This window comes from Neltuma alba, unplaced genomic scaffold (genome assembly GCF_004799145.2).
Source record: "Neltuma alba isolate B1F8T4 unplaced genomic scaffold, ASM479914v2 tig00010940_pilon, whole genome shotgun sequence".
NCBI lineage: Eukaryota > Viridiplantae > Streptophyta > Magnoliopsida > Fabales > Fabaceae > Neltuma > Neltuma alba.
In genome coordinates, this window is record NW_021635713.1 from 25,678 (window position 1) to 42,860 (window position 17,183).

At 34.9% G+C, this 17,183-nt stretch overlaps 1 pseudogene; it reads right to left on the minus strand.

The window, feature by feature from the left end:
- Positions 1-2,136: 2,136 nt before the first annotated feature.
- On the minus strand, positions 2,137-5,546 carry LOC114760153 (uncharacterized; annotated as a pseudogene).
- Between the last annotated feature and the right edge of the window lie 11,637 nt (positions 5,547-17,183).

Below are 17,183 nucleotides of genomic sequence, written 5' to 3' on the forward strand. Positions count from 1 at the left end.
ACAAGCTAAAGGAGAAGGCCTTTTAAATTACTCCTCCGGTCCTTATTATAAGACCCAATTTGACTTTTTATTTGGTCCTAATTATAAGACCCAATCCATTTTCTCTTTTATATTTATGTATTTTTTTTCAAGATAATCCTTCTAATAATGATAGTTTTAACCAATATACTTAATTAGTAAGAATATTTTAGGAATAACAACACTTATTTATTATAAATAACCAACTTAACTTACTTTCTTAATCTCCTCAAATAAGTCAATTGGGTCTTATAATTAGGACCGGAGGAGTATGAGGATATAAGGGAGCAAAGTGTCAATGCTCAAGCACATGCCGAAAGAGAAGAATATATGAGGCATGTGCGGAAGAGAAGTAAGTATATTCAACGGACAATGAAACTTTTAACCTCTGAAGTTTGCCTCAATTAATATTGATTTGGTTCTAGAAATTTAATTTTCATAAATCAAGTCTCTTTTAAGTTATATTCATATGGTTTGAAGATATATACAATTCTAGACACGTGTAGTTTTTAATTCGGAAATGACGACTCCTGGTAGGTTACAGAAAAAAGCTGCCAATCCAATGAGATTGGGGTGTTTGAAAATATCCAAAAGTGCTTCTTAGAAGTATTTTTTTACAAAACGAGATAAACTCCTCCACATATTTATTTCGTATACTGTAAAAACACTTTTAAAATTATGGTTTTGATTCTATCCATAAAAACATGAAATTACGTGAGAAAGGACTTAGTTGGTAAAAGTTTCTTTTTTTTTTTTTTTGGCCAAAACTTAGTTGGTAAAAGTGAAACTTTAAAAATCCAATCAATAATTGAGGCAAATTTAAGGACTACAAGTTTCATTAAATATCCTAGCATTTAAAAACTTTGACATGTTTTCCTAAAAGCGAACGTACGTGCTCCATATATCATCATTGAGAGAAAAGCTAATAATTATTATTTGCGGTCCTAATTATAAAATGAGAAAAGTTAATCAGGCCTCCATGTCATTGACGCCTATCATCACAGTACTGTACTAAATTAAAGGACACAAAAAGCATGGCCCCTCATGCAGCAGAATACTTGGTTCGGAAAAAACAAGCAGCCGCAGACTCTTTTTTTTTTTTTTTTTTTTTGCGGTCAAACACCACGGCGGACTCATATCTTGGCTCTGTTTGGATAGCACCCCAAACCATGGTTTGGGGACCCAAACCATGGTTTGAGGAAAATGCTACCCAAACAGCCTCTCCAAAAACCAAAACCATGGTTTTGGGTCAAAACCATGGTTTTGACTCCAAAACCATGGTTTTGGAAAAAGCAAAATTTTTTTGCTTTTGGAGAAAAAAGGGAGAGTGTGAGGGCCTATATGATATGTATCTTGTTATTTTTTTTATAAACATATTTTTTTATAAATATATTTAATCTTATATTTTATAAATATATATAAACATTAATTATTTATTAATTATATTATCTTATGTATTATTAATTATGTTGGTAAAAAACATATTATTAACAATTTTATTTCTTCAAATGAAAATATATCATAAAATCTATTTTTTCTGTAATTATCATATTAACTTATGCCTTTTTTTTAGTAATTTGTATATATAAAAAGTGCTTCTGATAACAACTATCCAAACACTCTCACTTCTCAGAATCACTTTTTTACAAAATCTATTCTTCACAGAATCTATTTTTTTCAAAATCTATTCTCCAGAATCACTTTTCCAAACCACGGTTTGGTTTCATCCAAACACACCCAAGGGTAAAAGTCAAGAGCTTCTCACACCCAATGCCGCCATATGTATACTCTCTCCTTTTTTTGTTATAAGATTTTTTTTAAGCTAAATTATGTAGTTTAAGAAAACAATTAAAATTAGTTAAAAGTAATTAATATGTAGTAAATATTTTTTTTTTTCAAATATACCTTTATATATAAATGGATAAATGTGATGGAGTAATAGTGAGATAAATGAAGAAAAATAATGTATTAAATGTACTAAATTGGAGGTAAAATAGATAATACAATAAATATTCAGACAAATTCAAAAAAAAGTTATAAAAAGGACAGATCTATTTAAAAAATTAGATCTTGTAATAAAAGACAGAGCAGTATATTATATGTGCACTGTGAAATCACTTAACACGCTTGCGTATGCTCCGCACTGGCTCTTTCCTCCATATCACTTTTTTGTAGCAACTCTTCGTAAAGTCTAGCGGAGATGCCTGCGAAGCTCTCCATGGCCTCAAAAATTTGCTGCAGGCTTGCTTGTAAACTAGCGCTCCCACCATTTTCTGCTTTACTTCCTGTATTTGCTTCTGTAGCTTCTGCTAGCTCATCTCCCTTTACTACATTTCTCCCAACTTCTCCCTCTCCAGCATTACTTCCAACCTCTCTTGTTCCCATTTCTGAAGCACTCTCCTGCCAAACACATGCATACGCTCCACAACTTCCTTTTCAGATATTCTCTCCATGGCTTGGGACCACCGATTGCATCTTACAAATGCACAAGGAGCTCCCATTCTACCAGGGGAAAAAGCAACTACACCATCTGCTGTTTCTTCCGATTCATACAGCAGACATTTCAGAAGCCAATTATTCAGTGCTTTCACATACCTTTTCTGGGCACCTATCCGGCTAGAGAATTGCAAAGTCCAGTTGATCACCTCTTGTTCACGTTGCTTGGTAGCTTCATCAGCAATGCCAGTCTTCTTCTTGGATCCCATCCAACCAAGAATTCCGGCTTCTCTCATTGCTTCACACTGTATTCGGTGGCACTCAAGCATGGCTTTCCACATTCTTGCTAGCCTGAAACCCCCCCCCCCAAAAAAAAAAAAAAAGGTATCCGCACCTTGAGAGGAAACAAAACATACTAATAGAATACTCTACATATAAACAAAATCACGCGCGTCCTATATACATGTCCCCAAGGATATGTAAAAGTCAATTGGCAGAATACGACCACATCAAAACCACGAAAAACGCAAGAACAATAAATAAGAGCATGCTAGACCTATTATATTGAAGTAGTCTGCCGAACTAAACCTTGAAATTTACACAAGATCCTCACACTTTAAGTTCGGTCTTAATGATGAAAATTCAATAACAATCGCATTTTCCCACTCTCGTTTTGTACCTTGTTTTAAAAGCATATCACATTTGATGGTCATGCACAAGTTCACAAGGCTATCTTTAAATTCTAACAATCAAGTAGAAGAAAAACAAAGAGGATTCTATAACTGAAGATTGGCACCTATATATATATGTGTGTGTGTGTGTGTGTAAGCAATTGACAAAATGATAGCAGGAAAGTACCTACAATAACAACCACGTTTAGTCAAAAATTCATGGAGAACGCTCCCATGTTAGATAGTAAAAACATATAGCCGGCGAGGAATAGACACATATTCATGAGCTGTACAAATAGAGCTGCGAGTTCTTAACTTCACATAACCCTGGATCAATTCATTAAGTTGGGGCCACAGTTCTTCGTCCCTTATCTTATCTATCTTCATAGAAATCAGATCAACAACCTGAATGACCATTCTTATTTTTGTGGATAGTTTCTTAATTAAAGTTTGAGCTGCATCAACTTTGTTAAAATCGGCACCCCTGTCATCCAAACGCTTCAGCAATCGACACTTTCGATCGTGCAAGACTCGTATCTTTTCCTCTGCCTACAAAAATAAGACATAGTAGTTAATAAATAAATAAATAAATTCTAATGATTAACAAGACAGCGAGGTAGAAAAGAAAAGATACGAGTGATCAAACCCTAATGTACGAGTATTTAAAAAAACCACAAAAAGTTCATAGATGTAGGCTATTTAAAGATAAACGAGATGCTGGTAAACAAGTACGCATTCAACTCAACTTACCGAAGATCGAGTTAAATGCATATTGTGGAAGAAACTTCTGACTCTTTGGTGAAAATATCATGAGAAAAAAAGCATATATACCTCTACTTCCTTGTAGAGTTTCTTCTGCCAAAGATGAAGTTTCTGCAATGTAGAAGAAAGGTTGCGTGACCTCGTCAACAGATCTCCGTCAAGTTCCAAGTTCCTAGGATCAATCTTGTATGAGTACTTTGGAGATTGATGGTTGTGACACCATTAATGACAACGGGAGATCGACTAATTTTAACATCTTGGAAAAAGCTGGTTCATATGGATTGATAAAATTCAAAGCTCAGGGGCAAGCATAATAATTTGACGTCAGCACAAAAAACCAAGTTCAAATCAATCATTGACAGTGTAACTTAATGCATGCAATATACGCTCGAAGAACTTGTAGTAGTACTCAGCACAAATTAGTGAAGAGCAGCCTGAAAAGAAGGAACGTCCTCAAATAATACACAGATCAAGATAACAATAATGGATTGTGGAGGTAATAATTGAATTTAAGAGAAGTAGAGAAAATGAAAAAGAGCCGGCTTGCACCAGAAAATGGTGGAGGTAATAATTGAATTTAAGAGAAGTAGAGAAAATGAAAAAGAGCCGGCTTGCACCAGAAAATGCAGATGACTTACCTTGATAAGCCACATGTTTTCGATAACATGGAAGCGTTCCCACCTCAAGTATCTTAGCGATCTCCGTGCCAGACTCAGAAGCCCTTCGGAACTGAGCCTCAATCTAGCTGGCTAACTCAAAAGCATCCGGAGGACCACCTCGTTCCCCGGACATCTTATCATCATCCGCATGCACTTCATGCTCCACCACTTCCACGCCATCATTCTCCATTGAACCAAGCGGCATAGCTTGGTGAAGCGATGCCTCTGTAAGTTCAGCTTGGTTGTCTTTTGTGGATTTTGAATGAGTCCCAGCCCCATCATCTGCATCGCTTTGATCCTCCTGCACCGGTTCGACCAGCTCATACTCATAATCATCATCTTCCACATCAGGAATTCCCTCGTCCTCTTTTATTTGCTTCAAGTCCTGGCTCGTTGTGAGTTCAGAATGATGTCCATCCTCATCATAATAAGAGTTATGAAAATGCCAAGGTCAATAAATCCCTGGAGGTGGCTGAGATGAAGAAGCAACCGCCGACAAGTCTGGCCCGAATGGATGGGTTGAGCGATAGTACCCGCCGCTCCCGACGCCAGAAGTTTGATCACCGAAGTAGTGAGAAGGATTAGAATTGGTGTGAGAGAATGATGAGGAGTAAAATGAAGAATAGTCGCCCATGTGAACAGCGGGGGGACTGAAAGGCATCTGCTCATACACCTGGGAAGGGGGAGCAGTATGCTTCATAAATGCAGCAGATGGAAAGGAAACGTGACCTCGGGGATATGATTGGAGAGTATAAGTGAAAGGATGATGGGGTGGAGGCAAGGGAAGGTCGTGGTCGTCGTTGTGAGGAGGCAAAGAAGGAGCTGGGAAATGGTGGAGCTGTAGGAGGGAAAGAGCAATAGAGTGGAGGGAGTTGATATAGGAGAGGTGAGCGGCAGAGAGGGCATAGGAGTGACGAATAGTTTCATCGAGAAAGGCGCAACGCTGACGACAAAGGGCGACGGCGGGCAGATCGTTGAGGTTGGCGGCGGTGCAGCCCATGAGTGACGGCGATGGATGGGAGGGGGAATACTGAATTGATAGCATTAAATTGGTAATGAGGAGGAGGAGGAGGAGGGAATCTTATGCCAGCGAGGAGCCGAGTGTGACCGAAGGAGTGAGCAAGCACAAATTGGGCAGTCATGGAGTGGCCTGCTGTGTCATACGGTTAATTAGCGTCATGTTTATGATGATAATAACAATATAATGGACTAAAACAGAAAAAAGACACGAGAGAAGGAAGAATTAATAACCAAAATAAATATTCCTTTCTGGATGGAACAAATTTGAATTTGAGATGGATGTTCATTCATTCTACGACGTCGTGCGTGGTTTGTCTTATTTCAGTCAGCCATGTATCGAATCCACACCTCCGATCCCTGTGACAAATTAACCCCACACTCATCATCACCTACATACACTTCCATTTGTAATAACATATATTATTCAAGTAAATATTTGATGCCATATCTATATAACCTATAAACCTTATAGTTGTTCAGTGATTGGTCCACATGTTTCTCATCTATTGGTCTATGTCATTCTTGGTGCATGTATTTGTCTTCTAATTCCATTATCTATTGTTTTGCCAAGTATTAGCCGTCCACGTGTGCTTCGCTTTTATGTCTCGTGGGATCCAGCAAGAGCATCCGAAACATATCGAATTCCTTGTAAGCCAAGAAAAAATGTATCCACACGGTTCTTCGACTTCTGCCCTTTTTTTTTTTTTTATTCGACTTCTGCAAGGTTTTTTCGACTTCAGCCCTTTCTTTTCGTCGTATCATAATTCGCTTATTCTAATCTTCGGAGATTGAAGGCGCAGTAATAGGTATTATCCGCCTGCTATTTCTCTAATTTCACTTTATGCTCTCTTTCTTATTGTTTCTCTTCCTTATTCAAAATCTTCTCCTCTCTGGTCTCTTTGACTTAACCTTCAACGATTCAAGTGCTTGGCTTTGACTGATTTTTTAGGAACTCAGTAGATTACGGCAGTATTGCTGATTACGGCAGTATTGCTGATTACGGCAGAACGTGGCTATTTCTCTACTTCGGTAACCCTTTTTATTCCATTATTTTTCTGCTTCTTTCACTTTTCTTGTCTATTCGGTACTTCATTTTCTCCGGCCAGGTGTTAAAGATGCTTCTTGGTGTTCAATCTAGACAGCCCGAGTGGAAGTTCGGTTACTTCTTTTTGGTGAGTTAGCTGGGTACTGAATTACATAATTTTTACTATTTGTTATGGAAGACTCTTCTTTGCGGTTGTTTGAGAGTTGATCTATCCCACCCATTACAGTGATCTTTTTGTTTCCACACTTTGTTTCCTATCTGTTCGATTTCTCCATCTTACACCCCTTCCTCTCGGTCTTTTACTTCACATATTTGGTTGATGTGCCGTTCTATTTTCGCTGCTTTTTGTTTCTTTGTTTTTTTTTAATTGTTCTTACTGTAGCAATGATTATGGAGCAGCGTTTAGAAGAAATGAATAGCGAGATGATTGTTAGGAGTCATTAAAATCATGTTGGAAAAGAGCGAGAGGCCAAATTTCACTTCCAATCGAGGAGCTTATCCGATCCCACCTGAAGAGCATTTCTAAATCAAGCAGTCATTGCAATTTGTCGGAGGATTCAAAATTTAAATTCTTACAATAATAGATAAAATTGGCATTTGTTTGAAGAGCATTATTTGACATTGGTGTGGATGTTCAAGGAAATTTTTTGTTAGTTAAAAGGTGATCAAATAGTGTAATGTCTGTTTTGATATTTTTTTATCAAATTATTTTCTAATTAAGTTATTAATTTGATTTAATGTCTAGTAAGCCAAAGTTAGGGGAAGTGAAGTCATTATTAATTATTGTGTTGAGATTAAGTGTTGTAATGATCGTGTTTCATTTTTTTCCCCAACGTAATTATCGTGTTTCATATAGTAAATAAATAAATGCTCACAATGTCGGAGCGATTGCGATTTTTTCGGAGATTCAAGCTATAAATGTTTATAATAATAATAGATAAATCCAGCCATTTCTTCAAGAGCATTCTTTGATATTTATGTGCTTAACCTAAAATTAATTATTGAGATTATCATTTTATTAATTGGTTGGTTTTTATGAAATAAAATTATCTTTTAGGAGAGAATTTCCTTTTTTATGAATTAATGCACAGAAAAATGAAAAAAAAATATTGCGCTTCTTTTTGTTTATTATTTATATTTATTATTTATTATTGATCCAGTGATTAAATTTAAACTTGCTCCATAAATTGAGTAGTTATGACGATTCATTAGAGGATTCAAAATTTAATAGCTTAATATCCTGCTTATATTTGAATTTTCCAATTAGAGATTTATTTCAAGTTTTATTTTTTCCAAAGGATTTCATTTACCTTCCTTTGGATATGTTACTGCTTAAAGTTTTTTTCCTTTGATCTATGTGGTTTTTTTTAAATAAAAACAAAGATTTTATTTCTTGTCCTTTAATTTGGAATTCTTTATTTAATATATTTGAGTGTCATAATGATATGTGCCTATCTATTGATCTTCTGTTACATTGCATTTGGTTAATATAAAGTTGTATCAGATGAAGTGTGTGAAACTGAAATCGAAAGGGTATTATTAATATGTAATTAATTGTGCACAAATAAGTCTTCAAAGGAATTGGATAGAAAGGGCATATCTTTCCAATCACAATTTTAAGCCTAAGTTGGAAATACTTTGTGTCGTTTCATCCACTTCTCATCTAAAGTGGCATCTTCTTCTCAAAGTTATTCATGCCTTCTTTTTTTTTCTTATGTATCTTCTTCTTTTATTTTTCCAATTTCATTTGCTGTACTGTTGAACTCTATTATTATTTGCTATATCATTTTGTCTTTTCCAAGTTTTGGTAAGGTACTATTTTGATTTGATTTGATTTGATGATTTGAAAATTAAAAAGAGTAACGTATAAAGAAAAAATGTTAACGACTTTAGTTATTGATCTATGAATATATTTGGATGATGATTTGGAAGGGTCTCTTCGTATTTGTTTTAATGAGGTATAATGTGTGATTGGTTTGTGTCTCTCAAATTCTTTTTGAAAAAATAATTATCCAAATGTATTCAGTTGGACTAAACCAATTCAAATTATAGATTAATTTTAATTTTTTTCATAAAAATAAAAATCCATTTATAAATCTTTGCTTTGATTTTTGTTGTGAACCTATTTAAAGATCATTATTAGGCATCCTTCGCTTATAATTAGCCGTTTAAAGTTATTTGTTTCAATCATTATTTTGTTAATTACAAGGGCAGCTCAGTATTTTATCTTGGAGGTATTATAAATACGTTATATCATACACTAACTTCAAGGCGTTTTAGCTGGTCAAAAAAAAAAAAACTTCAAGGCGTTTTCATTTTATTCTAGATCTTTATTCATTGAAGAAAAAAGTTTTCCTAAACAACTTATTAAGTGGATGATATTTTTTTATCCTATTTATAAGTCACTTTCAACATATTTCATATAAACAAAAAAAAATCTTAAACTTTATTAACTTTTATTTAAAATTTAACAGCTATTCAACTTTATTCTTATTTAATATACATTATACCTCTTGTAAATAGAGTCAACATAATAATAAATGAAGAGTAAAATTGTACATTAATATAAAAAATTTCTCTCATTGCCGTACAATTAGGACTAAAAAGTGTCTTTTCTCTTTACCTTATAAATAAGACCATGGGAGTATGAGAAAAGATTATGATTGTTAAAAGGTTTTTACAAATTCCAATTAGGATTATACCATATTTCCCTTATTTACACCTGTGTTGTAATTTTTTTTTTTTGGGTTGAACAAGATGTTGAAAAATTAGTAGCTTGGGGTGGGATTGATCAATTTTTAATATAATAGGAGGTGCACTACTAATATTTTAGGGTGCTAAATGCTAGATGCACTTTGAAAAATATTTTAGGGTGCTGACTTTAGACCTTGTAATCATTCGGTTTCACATAGTAATTTATTAGTTTTGTAATCAAGTGGTTTGTTCAAATTTAGATTATCACAATTTTTTAAGGGATTCAAAATTTAACGTTTTTTATACATAGAAATTTATTAGATGCTAAGCTAATCAAGGAGCATCTTAGATCGCTAAAATTGCTGAGCATTATTTTCTTTGATATTTAGAGTCTCTCATCGATTCACTTTATCATTTAACTTCTTCACAAAATTTAAAATTTAAGTATTGAATGTGATATTAGTTTATATACAAAAAAATTATTGGCATTTCAATATTGAAACCTACAATAACACTATTAGTGCTTAATTGCATGGGTATGGCGTCTAGTTTTTTTAGTGTAACTAACAACCGCAGACACATTATTCACTATTGTAGTGGTTAAAATATGACTTTTCTAGCAGTTTTAACCGCAACAAATAACATTGGTAACGGTTAGACAAACCGCTAGAAAATCAAATGCAAGAAAGAGATTTCTAGCAGTTATGGGAACCGCTACACAGTATGGTCAAAACGTCATAAACTTTTTAGCGGTTAATATAATCGCTAGAAAAAACAAGTAGTCGAACAGCAAATTTGTAGCAGTTATAAACTGCTAGAAATTGCCGAAAAATTTCTAGCGGTTTGTTAACCGCTAGAAAGTTCTGAGCAAAATTTCATTTTGGTGCCAAAAATTTATAGCAGTTAATAACCACTAGAAAGTTTGGAGGAAATCAAATTTTGCCGAGAATCAAAATTTTGAAATTGGGGCTAATAATTTCTAGGGTTAGGAACCGCTAGAAATGTGACAGCAAATTTAAATTTTACGAAATTTGTCTCTCTTTTTTTAATTTTCTAGCGGTTTTGGAACCGCTAGAAAGTTTATTCCAGGAAAAAAATTGAGATGTTTGATTATTAAAAAATATAATATTATAAATTTAAAAACCATTAAGTAGATTATATTAGAAAATTTTTGTTAATATGTATAATTACCAATGTATTACATGTTATACATTTGAATTTTCTAATAAATAATAAGTAATTAAGTCATGATTGTGTCAAATGAAGTGAATTTAATTTAATAAGATAGTTGAATTGAAGATGAGATAGTTTATAATATTGACCCTTAACTGTTATGTTGAGAAGTGTTTGAATAAGTTGAGGGGCGTATGACAAATGTGAATAAGAAAAATCTGAAAGAAAAAGAGAAATAAATATGTTAGTAAATTATAAATAAAGACAAATAAAAGATATTAAGACTTATAAAATGAAAATCACCTTACCATATAATGAAGAGAAAAAAACCACCATATCAGAGAGTAAGAAAAAAAGAGAGAATTATAAAGAAGAAGGGGAGAGGAAGGAAAAGAGATAGGGTAAATGAATGAAGAGGTGATGTGGTATTTATAGTGATCAGCGAGATATTTGTAGTGATTTTTTTGCAGTGTTTTAATTCATTTTGTAGCGGCCTTATATTTTCTAGCGTATAATATAACCACTAGTATTTGTAGCGGTTATATAACCGCTACAAATTGTAATTTTTTACTTTTCAAAAAACTAAACCAATTTTAATTTATACATATTTATTTATGAAAGACAAATTTTTTGAATGATAAAAATTTTTGAAAATTCTATTCTTGATCATCATCCTGCCTGAAAAAAGATATTAAAAAAATTTATGTTAGAATTATAATATATTTAGAAAAAATTAGTAATTAGTAGTTAATTATTTAAATAATTTAAGAAAAGACATATATATGATAATTGTCAAATTATCGTCTTCTTGAGGAAAGAAGTTTTCAAAATTCAGGGGTTGGAAGGGTTTGCTGTCGTAAATAATGTCACCATCACCCATATCATAAAGATCCCGTGGCTTGAGATGAACGACCATATTCCAGTTTTTATGTTTCTCGTCCTCGACATAGTAAACTTGGTGTGCCTTGGAAGCAATAATATATGGCTCATCATCTTCAGATTCCCCTATATGAATAAGTCTAAAGAAATTAACAAAGGTGATGCCCAAGTAGTCAGTAGTGAGTCCCTGTGAAGTTGTCGTATTTGCCCAGGAGCACTTGAACAGAGTTACGGTGAAAAACTGGTAACTCAACTCAATGATGTCAATTAGCTTTCTATAGTAAGTGACGCCTCCAAAGCGCATATCGCCGTCATTGCTACTAGCATAACATTTCGTCCCGAATGTCCTGCAAACTTCAGAGTTTTGTGTGAGCAATCCCTGATCATGTCCAATCGTACAGAACTTGAAGCCGTTGACATTATAAGCGGTAAACCTTCGTGCATGGTCTAATGGACCGAGGGAAAGAGCTTTGAATTCATCTGTGTATGGGCTGTTGTCATTACGTATTTGACGTGTAAACCAACTGGGAAACTCTTTGTGGACTCTTTTATCAATGTCAGTGGAACGCGCCGGCCCTTGTAGCTGCCGCCTGAGGTAACTTCTAAACTCACTATAATGAAGTATAATTTGTTAGAAGAGTTAGTGAGAAACAAATATAAAGTGTAAAAGTTAGTGAGCTTATATAATATTTACTGCATGAAGGGTTCAACTTGGCTGCAATTTATCAAAACATGTCTGTGTGCCTGTAGTTTCTCTGTGGGAGTGAGTCTGAAGAATTCATATCCTCCAACTGGTTTCTCGACAAGAAGAAATAAAGTTGACGTGAAAGGACCGGGAGGAGAATCATCTACGCGATGCAAGCGGTTAAAAGATATCTCCATGTCATCAAAGTACCTTGAACAGAAAGTTAGGACCTCATCTCCGAAATAACCTTCTGCTATTGACCCCTCAGGCCACGCCTTATTCCTAACATATGATTTTAATTTTTCCAAGTACCTGCAGGTTAATATTCCATTAACAATTGCGAGCAAATGAAATAACAATGTGAAATTTAAAGAGGCGGGAATAAAAGATAATCTAGTACCTCTCTATAGGGTACATTCATCGATAGTGAACTGGGCCAGCAACCTTTGCTTCTCGAACAAGGTGGACAGTCAAGTGAACCATAACAGTGAAGAATGATGGAGGAAATATCATCTCCAAGTGACAAAGTGTAAGAATTATTTTATTTTGCAGCTGATCAAGCTCTTCCGCTATCAAGACCTTCTCACACAACTTCTTGAAAAATGAACACAATTCCACCAAAACCACTGATACATAAGAAGGAAGTGTGTTTTTCAAGGCCAATGGAAGTAACTGTTGCATAAGAACATGGGAATCATGACTTTTTAACCTAGTAACCTTTCGAGCCTACAGATCGATACACCTTGAGATGTTGCTAGAATATCTATCAGGTACTTTTATGTTCTTTAGCGTCGAAAGGAAGATATCCTTGTTTTGCTTCGTCAAGGTGAATTTAACTGCTTGAAACTTGTCGTTTTCATCAGGCCAAGCCTCTTCACGAATTCCCCAGGCCCGTAAATCTTTTCTAGCTGCGAGATGGTCTTTGGACTTTCCAGCTTCGTTGAAGGAAGAGTGAAAAATATGCTTCTCTTCCGCCATTGCATAGGTTGCGTATCAGATATCCCATGAGATCATCGTCCCAATCATTCGGGATCCATATTCTTACCAAACTCGACATTAACATCTTCTAACTGTGACAAAATATCCACACCAGACAAAATAACAGGAGGATCTCTCTTCTCTTGTTTCCCATCAAAGCAAATCTGTTGCAATCTAAATCTGTGCTTGGAATCGAGGGACCATCGATGTCCTATGAAGCACCACTTGCGACTGTGTGGAAGACGACATGGCACGTAATCAAAATTGCACTCAGGACAGGCCAATCCAGTATGCACGTTCCAGCCGAATAAAGTTCCCAAACAGGAAAAATCACTTATTGTCCACATCAAGGCTGCACAGAGGTTGAATAGTCGCTTGTCATATGAGTCATATGTCTCAACACCATTCATCCACAAGTTCATCAATTTGTGTATTAACGGTTGCAGGTATACATCTATATCATTTGTCAGTGTTTTCTTGCTAGGAATGATCATGGAAAGCAAAAAGGAGCTCTGCTTCTTGCACATCCAAGTTGGTAGATTGTATGGAATTAACACCACCAACTAGATACTATAACTTGTGCTCATATTTCCGAAGAGATTGAAACCATTGGTTGCTAACGCAAGATGTTTCTAGGATCACTGGCAAAGTCTAGAAATTTCGCATCAAATGTTTTTCACGCCTATAAATCTCGTGGGTGCTTTAACCTGCCATTTGGATTTTTCTCAGTCACATGCCACTCATGTGCTGAGCCATTTTTGATGACATATACATTCTTTGCAACCGCAGTTTCAAAGGAAAGTATCTAAGAAAATAATGTATTAAAAATTTCAAATAGCGAATATTTAAAGATTGAACAAGTAACACATTATAATCAATTGTATTGAGACTTTCAAATATCAAATATTTAGAGACGGAACAAGTAACACATTATAATAAATTGTACTTGAGAATTTTGGCTGGTTTCTTCTTCTGCTTTTTCCCTTTCCGTACCGACTTATAACGAGACGTCTTACATCTCGTACAAATCTCCTTGTTTGCATCATCTCCCCAGTACAACATATAGTTGTTTAGGCATGCATCTGTCTTCTTGTAGTTCAAGCCAAACTTGTTAATAATCTTTTTTACTCCATAAAAAGATGGAGGGAATTCAGCTTGAGGGAAAGCATCTCCCAGTAATTCCAATAGCATGGACATCGTCTTGTCAGTCATACCACACAAGCATTTGATATGATACAACCTCACCAAGAATGACAGCTTAGAATACTTTGTGCACCCAGAATAAAGAGGCATATCAGCTTCGCTCATGAGGTCAAAAAATTCCCGAGCAGTTTCGTTTCTAAGAAACTTCAGTTGAGGCCCTTCTACTTCATCTTCGTTGGGATCTTCACTTTCGTGAACGCCAAAAGCATCACGCAAATCATAGTTCATGGCATCGGCTTCATCCACTCAAACTCCCATCCGTAAAACTACTGGAACTGACTCAACAACCATATCTAGTCATTCCCCATGTAGTTGTCAAAATACATACTCTCGCGGGAAGGGCTTAAAGATCAAATGTTCTCTAACAATATCTCTGGGATGCCACTTCTTGAAATTACATTTAGGACATGGACACTGAATCTTACCGTTTACGGCTGCATTGGCAAAAGCAAAATCCAAGAAATAGTTTAGACCAGCCAAGTATTGCGGAGTCGACCGATGCAAGTTGATCCACGACCTATCCATCACTAATGTTACTCAAATTTCGTGAACATATGACATGGGAAGCTCAAAGAGAAGTTAAAATGACTTTCAGATGGAGTTCTTTAGCTTATAAAGGAGGCTGCCAACAGATGCATAACGATCAAATTTTTGTAGCGGTTATAAACCGCTAGAAATTTCTAGCAGTTTTAACAGCTAGAAATTTGAATTCAGAAGCATTTTCTAGCGGTTTAAGATTTTCTAGCTGTTTATAACCGGTAGAAGTTTCGAGCCGGGAGGAAAATTTGAATATTCCAACAATTATCCATTTTCTATAAACAGCTAGAAATTTTTTTGGTAACGGTTATTTATTTTCTAGTAGTTTATAACCACTAGAAAGTTCGAGGGAGGAGAGAAATTTGAATTTCATTGTAACGGGTGACTTTTCTAGCGGTTAACTAACCGCTAGAAATTGTTAACATTTACCAGTTTTGTAGCAGTTTATAACCGCTAGAAAGTGTCAGTTAGAATAAATTAATATTTATTAAATTAACTTTTACAAAAATAATAAAATAATAAATAGGTATTAAAAGGTATCAATAATATATGTATGCATAAAATTAAAAAAATTCCATGATATGTTAAATATTAAAATACATATTCCAAGAATGAATTTTAATGTTAAAAGGATATATGTTTAGCATGTTTTATATAGTGCAACACTATATTAATTAATACTTGATATAAATAAAATTATAGAAATAAATAATAAAAGTAAACAAATAAACATAAAATTCAAATAAATATCCACATAAAACATAAGATAATAAAATCCAAATCTAAATAAAATCCTACACAAGGAAAACAGGAGAAATTAGGAGTGAAGGGCAGAAGCAGCATCATCGTGATCGTCGGGCGCGAGATCCTCTTGTTGGGGATGGGCAGGCTGCTGATTGTGCTGGGGCTGGACTGGCTGCTGGTCGTGCAGGGGCTGGACTGGTGGCAGGTGTATGTCAGGGTCTCGAGAATCGGGATGTTTAGAGTGATAGCGATCACCACATCGCGCATGGCCATAGCAGCTGCCTTCAACTTGATTTGAACCTTTTTAGTCGCCTTGGGTTAAATCAAAAATAAAACCAAATTATGCAGTAAAACACAACTCGGGTCGTGTCTCTTGAGGAGCCTTTTGTTAATTCTTAAGTTAACTAAGTGATAAAGAATAAAAAGGGGGGTTGAAAAAGGATTTTTCAATTAATAAAACTAATTATGAAAATAAGAATTAAATCTAAACTATTTTTTTTGGGTATTTTTAATAAAGAAAGAATGAAAAATGCAAGTTTGAATTTTAGAAAATCAGTGATGAGAATGCTTCTTGAAAACAGAATGTAGCTATCCTTGCTTAATAAAAGATATAGGAGTAAAATAATTCACCAAGTTAAGAAAAACAACCCCAAACACGGTTTGGGTCAAGTAAACTCAACACTTAACTACCCTAAACGCTAGATAGTAATCAAGTTGTTAAGTTACTTTTAAAAACCACTTGATGTGCAATTTAAATTGAGTTAATAAAACTTGTTTCCCTCTCAAAGAATGCTCACGGAGACACTCAATTGCAATACATCTCAATCATAAAATCTAACAACGCGCCAGATAAAATAATTTCAATAATTGCAAGGGAAATATATATAAATTCAAATCCCAAGTAATACAACTCAAATTAAACTGCAAAAATCCAATTAACAGAAATTGTAACGCATAATCTCAGTCTCCAAATCAAATGAAATATTCCTAACACAGGAAAAATCTAATGAAGTCCAAGAGAAAATTAATTGGAAAACTAAATACTCCCCTAGTTGAAGCTCCAAGCTCAAGCTACTCCTCCATCTTCAAGAAGCACAAAGGAATTAGCCTCTCATAGCTCTAGAAGAATCCACAATATATTTGAAGCAATGAGAATTCATGGAGGCTACAGTGAAAGATGAATGTGAGGATTGGCCGTATAAAAATAAAAGAGGAAGCAGTTACATCCTTGGCCGAAAGAAAGAGATGAGAGTTGGATGTGAGATCGGCGGTGTATGCGTGAGTGAATATATGAAGATTGGTGCTGTGCGTATGCGGCTATGAGAAGTGTATGTGGGTGTGGATATGGCCGAAAGGGAAAAGACAAAAACTGGTGGAAAAGGGATTTGGTGTGGCGGCGTACGAAGGTAGCGTGTGTGTGAGAGAATCTGAAGGCTTGTGAGGCGTCCCATATGAGTGTGTGTACGGTGATATATATAGGAATGGAATAGGGGGGCGGCTGTGATATATGCGTGAAGGAGGAGATATAATATATATCCAAATCAAATCTCAAAGATAGGCATGTGGATAATTTCTGTGTCCTCTTTTTGAATCCATAAAAATATAGATAATATCATATCTGATGCCATCCAAGCTGTGTCTCCAATTTCCTTCTTTTTGCATTTTTTATTTCCTTCCTT